The sequence below is a fragment of the Condylura cristata genome, unplaced genomic scaffold (assembly GCF_000260355.1).
Source record: "Condylura cristata isolate star-nosed mole 26May11 unplaced genomic scaffold, ConCri1.0 scaffold00014, whole genome shotgun sequence".
NCBI classification, from domain to species: Eukaryota; Metazoa; Chordata; class Mammalia; order Eulipotyphla; family Talpidae; genus Condylura; species Condylura cristata.
Window position 1 is genome coordinate 27,281,399 of NW_004567115.1, and position 8,986 is coordinate 27,290,384.

Genomic DNA, 8,986 nt, shown 5'->3' on the forward strand with positions numbered 1-8,986 from the left:
ACACTGCTGAGGGGAGCAGTGGGCGGGTCAGGAGAGGTCTGCCATGCCATGTGGTCACCGCCGGGGCAGGTGGGAATCGAATTCATGTGGAAGCGGCTTTAGATTCTCAGTGCTGTGCTTTAACCCGCTGTACCACCAGGGAGGGCCCTAAATGATTGATTTTTTAATTAAAGTGAAGCCTATTTTCCTCTAGGAGGGCAGAAATGGCAGCATTGTAGGCAGAAATATAGGCATTAAACACTATTGGAAGCAGTTTATTTGTGGAGATGACAAGACAACAGGAGTAGCATTGGAACCTAGGTCTTTTTTGCCATTAAGTCCCTACTTGCAAGATGTCATGGTACTATGTGTGAGGAAGAGTTATATGGCGGTGGGCATTGTAGATACATTTGTGTACCGTGGGGATAAGATTGCAGACTCCTGAAGCATAGGGACACTAATTTATTTATTAATTTGTATGTATCACAAGGAATGTAGCATTTGTGTAGATAGGTTCTCTGTAAATATGTACAGAATGAATGAACATAGCAATTTGATAGTCAACAAGGTTCACAAGAAACCAGGTTCACAAACTTGACAATTTGACTTCTAGTATCCTTGTATTTGAGTATGAAACTGACATTGGAGAAACCAAACAGATAACTCACCCTTAGGTGTATCTCTTTTATTATAATTTGCAGTTCATCAGAAGCCCACCCTTTTTTTTTTTCTTTTAGAGATTTATTTTATTTACTTATGCATACAAGAGCTGGCTTGTAGGTTGGAGAGTGGAGGATGAGCACATTCACTAGAGTCAGAGTGGGTAGAATAGGCAGATCTACTGAAAATACACAGGTAAGGGAAGTGGGTGACAGGAGAGGTATGTTGCACTGTGTTGCTCCCTGGCTGGGGACGCAACTCTTGCTGCAGTGGCTGCGGATAGCTTCATAGTGCTGACTTAACCCCTTGCTCCACCAGGGAGACAGACCCACTTAACTATTTTCCTGCATACTGTTTTCTTACTTTGTGTTTGCTTACACACTACCTATAAACACATTATGTATGCAATCCAGTGGCAGGTTGGGTGGATTTAATAGAGTCAGGAAGGCTTCCAACACATTAAGTGCTCTTGAAGGTAATGAAAAGGAGGACTCATTATCTAACTGAAATGATTATAAGAAAGATGTTGGACATCTTGACTTGCTGGGATTTTGATAGCAGCAAAAGTGGCTAAAAAAAGACAGCTTGGAGAAACAGCAAAGATAATTTACTTGAATCAGGTTATTTTATTAAATCTGTGTTGTGGGTGAATGTATAATCTACTAAGCAAGAGGACCGGACTAAATAATATATGGATTGTCTGAGGTTGGAGTAGGTAATTTGAAAGTAGGTAGCTGGTATTCACAGTTGGAGCTTGAGAGATTTCACTTTCAATGATTATACCTTCCCCGTGGCCATCTGTTTCTCTTTAATAAGCAATATTCCTTATCAGGTTGATTTGTGTACATTGATTACACCATTATACTTGTTAAATATTAAAGCATTTCCCCCCATTGTGTGAAGTCTAATTAGGGAAAGTGTTCAGCACAAGGTTGGTATTATCACTCGGAATGAGAGTCTGGTCATTACCTATGACATACCTCAGCTTCCTGGGTCATTTGTCTTTTATCCCCCCCTACAGAGTGTCTATATAGCAAATACAGTACATGGAAGTTTGATGAAAGGTTGAGCACTATTGGGCCATGATGAAGATTCTAAAACCTTTCAAAAAATGAGTGGAGAAGTTATCTATAGCTTACATTTTTCATGACTCAGGCTTCTGAACAGATATAGCTGATGAAATTAATTTGACTATATTTAAAGCATTTTAAAACAGCTTAAAAGGATAAAAATACAAGTTTATAGTGATAATTGGGAGCAGAGAAAACTAGTCAATAGTATATGTTATATGTGCTGCAGACAAAAAGAATACTTTTAGCTATCAAGCCAGTTTCACCTGCAATTCCTAGTAGGGTCTGTTACTTACCTCTTTTGTACAGAAGAACTGGGGTATAGACCAGAGGTGCAGGGGGGTGAGAGGATTCACTAGAGATAGAGTGGGGAGCAGGTGGATTTGCTAAAATACACTGTTGAGGGGAGCAGTGGGTGAGACAGGAGAGATCAGCTGAGCCAGATGTTCATCTTTCTGGCTGGGAATGGAATTTAGCGGTAGTGGTGATAGCCCTGGACTTACCTCCTGTGCCGCCAGGAGGGCCCTGTTACATATGATTATATGTAGTATCCTTGATAAGTTATTGAACATCATTTTGAGATAATCCCTGTAATGAATGTTGTTTATTGTTATTATTATTGAAATATCTGCACTCTGCTGTGAGCATGCACACACAAGCACATACTTGCTCACTTGTGTAATGGGATTGATTGACATGAACCAGATTAGGAATTGGCCCAATTAATTGCTTCTGCTGCCCAGGGAAGAAAAGCTTTTAAGCTTTAAGTTTCATGTAATATATGGTTATCAGACTGATAGCTTCTTCCCTCACAGTGGTCCTGGCAACTCATGGAGTTTTTGAAGCACCTGTATCCTTTCACAATTGCAAATAGCAACAGCATTGCTTTCCATTTATGCATTAAGGAAGACAGCCTGTAAATCTCCTTAAAGTGAGAATTTATTTGGAGTTGTTTTTCAATGTGATCACATCAAAAATGAGATTTGGTTCCGAATTAAAATACGGATATAAAGCTCAAGGAATGGAAGGGAACTTACAGAGCATCTGGTCTAATTTTTCTGCTTCCTAGTGGGAAAGCGGAAGTCAGAGAGACAAAGTGCCTCAACCAAGCTTACGGGGGTGTCCATGACACAAGGACCCTGAGCCCTGCCTTGTCCTGCGCTTCCTTTTGGGACAGCAGAGGCCTGTGGCAGATGGTGACCTCATGGGTACCATTTCTCATCCCTGGGCCCTTCACAAGAATAGTGTGCTTTGGCTTGGGTAGGTTAGAAAGGGTTTGGAGAAAAGATGCCTGCCTTCTAATCAGATGGAGAGAGAGTTGGTATAATATGACCCTGTCTGGGGTTACAGAAAAATTTATACATTAGATAGCTAGTTCCCATATTGCTAAGGAGACTGAGAACTCAAAGCCTGGGCCTGCCTTTGAGAATCTCAAAGTTAAGGAGGAAGTGAGTCAAGACGGCAGGCAGCTGTCCCTGGAGTGTCTAAGGGAAGGTTGACTGACACTGGGCCAGCCCGGGGGTCAGCTAGAGGGAAGGCTCTCCTGTGTGCAAGGCCCAGCGTCTTGACGTTTTTCAGCTTGCAGTGGCCATCATCAGACCCTGAGTCAGTCATCCGGCCAACATGCCCCCACAGGCAAAGGGGCTCATTTACCTTGGCAAATACCTGTCACGGTGTTTATATAGCAAGCATGATGGTTAAGCACCTGGGATCTGCAGTGTAATGTATTTGGGTTAGACTAGCTGCCATGGACTATCTATGGAGGTTAAACAGGTTACTTTACTACTGTAAGTTTTAGTTGTTTTGTCTGTAAAATGGGAATAATAGTAAACATTTCTGCTGTACTCACTGTGGCAACTGCTATCTCAGTGCTTTGGAAATGAATATAAATCCATTTACTCTTCACAGTAATCCTATGATTTAGGTACTACCATGATTCCCACTGAACAGATGGAAGAAGCTAAGGCCCACAGAGGGACAATGTACTGCTCAAGGTCATGGTGCTATTAAGGGTTTGAGTCTGGGCAGTCTGTTGCTGTGTGTCACTATCTGCTCAGCTGCCTCTCAGTAGGATTAAGATTATCAAATGGGATAAGCACATGATAAATATCAGCTGTCATCACTTATTAAAATAAAGTGAACGTTGCCTTAATAACAACAACAATAAAAGCTACATGATCAGCATCTTCTTTTCCCATAGACAAGCTCCATAGACGCTAGATTGTAATCAGACAGTTGCTTTGGCAATTACAAAGGTAATGCACAGAGAATCCAGAGGGCTTTATACACGTCCCCATGCTCAGGCAGCTTGGGGTTGCCCAGGCACCGTCTCCAGCAGTGGCAGGTCACTTGAGTCGGTTGGTCAAGACTCCTTTTCAGTTCTAAGGGCTCATGACTTTTTCACCTGCCAGTAATTCTGAAGGGCCTGTAATGGATGCTAATATTTTTCCTTAATGTCTCATCCAGACAGTTAAGTAGTTCATTATGTGAAGGACATTGTCATTGCCACAGAAGTAAGCATCACTGCAAGTGTCCCTAAGCACAGTACTCCACTCCTGGGAGGAAATCCTTCAGTTCCTTCTAGATTCACGTTTTGGGTCAATTTCCTCCATTTTGAGTTGAGTTCAAAGCCTGATTCTCAGAGTGAAGTTTTATTTACAAATTGTTTTGTTGTGGAATTAGAGATTATCTTGTGTCTATTGTTGTATTTACTTTTAGTTTCTTAAGTTATGAATACATATGTGTATATGTGACATGCACGAGCACGTTGACTTGAATAACTCCAGGTAAACGTCGACAACCTTGTCTTTGAAGCCCCTCAAGTGTGCTTACTGGATCCATTTCCTTTCTTTTCTCCACCTTCACCCCCAGGGGTGATTGCTCTTCCACAGATCATGTTAATGGTTTCCTTGCTTTTTTCCAGACTTTTACCGCCAGTGTTCACCCCCATATCATTTATTGTTTCTGTGGCAGGCTGTTGAATTGGAAAATTTGACTAACGCCTCAGGACACACTAGATAGCAGTTACTAAAATAAGTCATGAGAAAGACTAAAATGGAGATTTTCAAAGGAAATGTGAAATGCTGGGTTCACAGCTCTGGAAAATCCTCCTTACTGTGAGGGTATAAAAAGCATCGATACAGGATTTGTAAAGGGATTTGTTTGGAGAAACTTCTGCTTGTGAGTCTGTATCCATCCCTTCTTCCTGGAGGACATGTGAAGTGAGGGTACTGTCCTTCGATCCAGGACTGGAGAGAGGCTGCCTGAAGTGTGTGCTCTGTGACCCCGCAGGCCGGGCGTGTGGGAGCTGGCCCTGACGCTGGAGAGGTGTTCCAAGTGGCTGGGTTGGGGCTCCTTCCACTGCTAGTTTTGTTGGAATGGTTGTGCTTGCTTCTCCTGGACTGGATGTGGCCTGTGCAGGCGTGGGGAGCCCACCTGGAGCCCCTTCGACCTCTGCTCAAGAGGCACAGCCATCATAGGACGTGTGCAGTGACTTTCAGGAGCGGTCTTAATTGCATCACCTGTATCACAAGGATTTTGAGGGGAGCCCCTGAAGAAATGTCAGCTATGTTGATGTTTAATGACCTGACTGATGGAAAGGTGGGGACATTTGAAATTGAGCAGCTTAACTTATCGATGGAAAAAGTAGCACTTGTTTTCATGAACACACTGATAGACACACCAAAGGCCAGGGCAGATAAAAACCAGTCTGTAGGTTGAGTTCCCATCTACGTGAGAGTTAATACGTGGTCCTGGTAACATGTCTCTGAGAAGTGGTATAAATATAGACACAAATTTAAAGCATTTGAGATGGGAATGGACAATGTGTCTGGAGTCTTGGCACCTTTTCCGAGTTTGGTGAGAGTCACGAGGGTTCCCCTATCCTGAGAAGTGGCCCTCCTCCCTGCAGAAGGGTAAGTGCTAGGCACTCTCTGTGCCACGTCCTGCCCACTCTCCTGGGCCAGTCTCCTGAGCTTTGCCAACAGGTTCAGTACCTTTCCCCCTTTTTGCTGCCAGTTTGAATTGTATGCTTGTATCACTCTAATCTGCATTCTCCTGGATAGGTTCATACTGTCACGATATGCTTTTGGCTTGAGTTGTAAGTGAAACGTTCCTGCTCTGTGGAAGTGAGCACTCTAGAAACCCTGAATGTGTTAAATAACAACGAGAAGTACCCTTGAGAGTCAGAGTCAGGTGTGTCTGTTGGTCCAGAAAGTGTGAAGCAACTCCTGTACTAGTGAGGAGTGGATTTGTATGCATACAAATGAAAGAACAGTGGCACACAAAACAGAAGTTTCTTTCTTGCTTAAGTAGACTAAATCAGGAAGTAGTAGTTGGGGCCGGGGAGGATGGCTCCAGGCAGTTATCATCAGTGAACCTCCCAGTTCACTGCTCCCCTGGCCCATGAATGCAGTCCTTATACTTGTGACCAGAGGAAGCTGCAGAAGCGCCAGTCATCACATTGTGTTCCAGGCAGCAGGAGGAAGGGCAGGGCAGAGGAAGGGTCTGTTCTCTCCTTGTTAAATTCTTTCAGGCTATATCACCCCACATTTGCTTTTTTTTTTTTTTTAAGATTTATTTATTTGTGCATACAGAACTGGGGTACAGGCCAGAGACTCAGGGGCGGTGAGAGGCTCCACCAGAGACAGAGCAGGGAGCAGAACAGGCAGATCAACGAAGTACACTGCTGAGGGGAGCAGCGGGCGGGCCAGGAGAGGTCTGCCACGCCATGTGGATCTCCTCCGGGGCAGGCGGGAATCAAACTTATTCAGAAATGGCTTTAGCTTCTCAGTGCAGTGCTCTAACCCACTGCGCCACCAGGGAGGGCCCCCACATTTGCTTTTATTGCATCTTCAGCGACAGCTCTGCCTTAGGGTCTCCTGTGGCTCCAAGGGAGGCCAGGAGGGGGAAGCTTGCTGTGTAGTGACCTTTGAAGCCTACCTTAAAATCAGGATTTCTTTGTAAAGAGGAGGGGCTATGGATATTTTGAACCTTTGTGACTTCATTTTCCTGTCCCTAGCAGTTAAGTGTTCTTTCTGTCCCCTTGAGGGGACAGTAATAGCGGCTAACAAGTGGGGGAGGAGGTAGGCAGGGAAGCCAGAAGCCTGTGGCCAGCTGTGCAGATCTTATCTGGGCATCTGTGGTGGAGCAAGCTTTTCGGTCTTACTTAAAGGACTGGTTCGTAGATTGACCTGAACATTTCATTTCCCAAATCACGATTCTATTTTATGAGTTAAAGTAACTTTAGAACTTTCTGTTATAAGACACCAGAGAATGAGAGGATCTGCTAAGAGTTTTCTTTGAGTGTCAAGGGGAAATTACCTCTTGAGGATATTTTGCAACTTGAGATGGTTTTTATTATCTACCATGCCCTTTTGACACCTAAAAAATTAATAATAACTCTTTAAAAATCACTATTGATCTGGTAGTTGGGGAACACAACAGCTTTTTATTTTCAGGTTTGGGGAAATTTAACATCGAGGTGAAAGGTCAGTGACTGGTGAATCAGAATTTCATGTTCTGGTTATCAAGAGGTGGTCCATGAGTATGGCACTGAATTCTGGTATATGTAGAGCAGTTGATAAATGGGGCTAACTGTAATAGACAATTGTTGAATAAATTGACATATTTTGTAGAAATGCTCTTAAACAAAACTTCTAGCTTGTATAGTCAAGAAGTTAAAAATAGCATTTTTGAGTGCAGATTTTTTGTTAGTTAATGTACATCAAAGACAATAGAGAAAGACAATTAACCATGATGTTAGTCTATTTGAAGACTGTTGTTTTTGCACATAAATTTCTAGGAAAAATGGGGAGATCTGATTACAGCAATGAGATTGCAATGTTAGTTACATTGTCCAGTTTTCTTAACTGGAAGACAGCACAGGTAGCACTTTTTAAGAAATGGTCTCGTTTTCTATATTCTGTCAACACACATTTTCATGTTAAACACAATCAAAATGCCAAAGACAGAGTTTCAGTGTGATCCAACTACTTATTACTTGATTCAATATTTTAATTCATTTTCAAAATAAAACTGTGGCAACGGTTTAGAAGAGGTTCTTCAGTTTTGTAATCAGATGTTAAGGTTTATTACTGGTTTGGTTTTGACTGATATTTTGTTACTGGGGTAACCAGGGGAGGCAGCATGTGGGAGAGGCAGGGAGGAGGCCCAGTGGAACCTGGTAAAGGATTGTGCAGCACTGGTGAAGGGCGGGGTGTGAAAGTATTGAGCCTATACCCCCTAGAGCAGATACAGGAGGGTAAATCTACTTTTCTTCAGTAAACAGTTTGGGGGATAAAAGGGAAAGTAGTGATTTAAAATGTGAAACAAAGAGATACTTAATATAAAATTATGAGGATGTTGACAAGTAAATATCTGCCCTTTGTTGATCAAGAATCAAAATCTAAGTAAGAGCTCTTTAAAAGAATGTGGTAAAAAGTATATAACACAAAATTACCATCTTACCCATTTTTTTTTTTAGTGCATGCAGAACTGGATATAGGCCAGAGGTGCAGGGACGTGAAAGGATTCACCAGAGACAGAGTGGGGAGCAGAACAGGCAGACTGATGAAGTACACTGCTGAGGGGAGCAGCGGGCAGGTCAGGAGAGGGCTGCTGTGTCATGTGGGTCACCTCTGGGGTGGGGATCGAGCTCACACTGAAGCAGCTGCAGCTAGCTTGCAGTGCTGCGCTCTAACCCGCTGGGCCACCAAGGAGGGCCCATCTAAACCATTTAAAAATGGCAGGTCAAAGGCATTAAGGACATTCACACTGTTGTCCCACCTTTGCCATCATCCATCTCCAGAGTTTTCAGGAACTTATTTTTATTACTGGTTATTTTGAGGTGTTGTGATCTAGCTAGCCTGATGGAATTTTATTATGGAAAGGTGGCATCACAGATTTCAGAGGGCTTTAAGTTTTAAGAGGATGTGTCACAAACACCCATCTCTAGAGGACTCATGATTCCCTTTCTGTAAGTGTCCTTGTACTTCCCGTGTTCCCTCCTTCCAGTGGGAGCCTGGTTTGCCATGAGTGCTCTCATCCCACCTGCAAGGATTATCTGTTTAAAGCCCGACAAGCAGAATGTGTCTGCCAGCATCCTAGTGGCATAAAAATGGTAGGAGGGGCCCTCCCTGGTGGCGCAGCGGGTTAAAGCGGCTAACAAGTGGGGGAGGAGGGATGCAGGGAAGCCAGAAGCCTGTGGCCAGCTGTGCAGATCTTATCTGGGCATCTGTGGTGGAGCAAGCTTTTTGGTCTTACTTAAAGGACTGGTT